The 1375-nt window shown below is 46.2% G+C and overlaps 1 pseudogene; it reads right to left on the bottom strand.

Moving 5' to 3' along the window:
- Positions 1-384: 384 nt before the first annotated feature.
- LOC102272019 (ubiquitin-ribosomal protein eS31 fusion protein-like) lies at positions 385-828 on the bottom strand (annotated as a pseudogene).
- Between the last annotated feature and the right edge of the window lie 547 nt (positions 829-1375).

Raw genomic sequence — 1375 nt, 5'->3', positions numbered from 1 at the left:
TTTGAGGAGAGGCTTTCTCATTGCCTTGGCTTCTCTTATTGTGGAGCATGGGCTTTGGGGTACGTGGGCTTCAGTAGTTTCAGCACCCAGGCTTTGTTGCCTCACTGCGTATGGAATCTTCCCAGATCAGGGATGGAACCCATGTCCCCTGCACTGGCAGGTGAATTCTTAACCACTGGACCACGAAGGAACTCCGGGCTGTGGGGCTGGCAGCTTTGGCTTCCTTGGGAAGGTCTTGTTTTGTCGGTGCTCTGGATTTTGCCCTCATGTCTCCCAAAACTGCCTGTGCTATTCTGCCAGACTGCCAGATTGCCTCTGGCTTTGCTTCTCTCTGTTTTGTTTTGTTAGTTCATTAATTCATGTATTTTATTAACCTGTATACAATTACTTGTCTTCTGGTTTGTTAAAACAATAGGTCAGACAACATTTGCCATAATAATGTCTGTCAAAGTGACTGGTCATAAAAACTTCAGCACATTATTCATCTGAAGGACACTCCCAGTGAAGGTGATTGATTCTGCCATTCTCCTCCACCTTGTAGTTTTTCAGGACAGCCAGCTTAACCTTTTTTCTCTTATGCTTGTTCTTCTTGGGAGTGGCATGAGACTTCTTCCTTCTCTTAGCTCCACCACGATGTCTCAGCACAAGATGAAGAGTGAACTCCTTTTGAATGTTGTAGTTAGACAAAGGAAATCTGTCTTCCAGTTGCTGATCAAGAGGAACACCTTCCTTATCCTGGATCTTGGCCTTTACATTTTCTATTGTATCCAAGGGCTTGACCTTGAGAGAGATGCTCTTCCCTGTCAGGGTCTTCATGAAAATCTGCATCATGGTGGCAGTTCCACCGCAGATTGTGTATCCTAAAGTGGCTTTCCTTCTCTCCGTGAGCTTCAGGACAACCCAGCTAGTGTCTCCTTCCTGCGTTTGTCTTCACAGAGGCCACTGGTAAGGTTTCTCAAGGGGGTAACTGTCTTGTACTGTTGGGAATTTTTTATGTGTGTTTTTTTAAAATTTTATTGGAGTATAGTTGTTTTAGGGCTCCCCAGGTAGCTCAGATGGTATAGAATCTGTCTGCAATGCAGGAGACCCTGGTTGGATTCCTGGGTTGAGAAGTCCCCCTGGAGCAGGGATAGGCTACCCCCTCCAGTATTCTTGCCTGGAGATCCCATGGACAGAGGAGCCTGGAGGGCTACAGTCCATGGGGTCACAAAGAATCAGACGTGACCGAGAGCCTAAGCAGAATACAGCATATAGTTGCTTCACAGTCTTGTGTTAGTTTCTGCGAACGCAAAGCAAATCAGCTGTAGGTATACATTATCCCCTCTGTGGGGGTTTCCTTCCCATTTAGGCCACAACAAAGCATTGAGTAGAGATC

This window comes from Bos mutus, chromosome 11, assembly GCF_027580195.1.
Source record: "Bos mutus isolate GX-2022 chromosome 11, NWIPB_WYAK_1.1, whole genome shotgun sequence".
Taxonomy (NCBI): Eukaryota; Metazoa; Chordata; class Mammalia; order Artiodactyla; family Bovidae; genus Bos; species Bos mutus.
The sequence above is the reverse complement of the archived record's forward strand: the minus strand, read 5'-3'. Positions and strand labels throughout refer to the sequence as shown.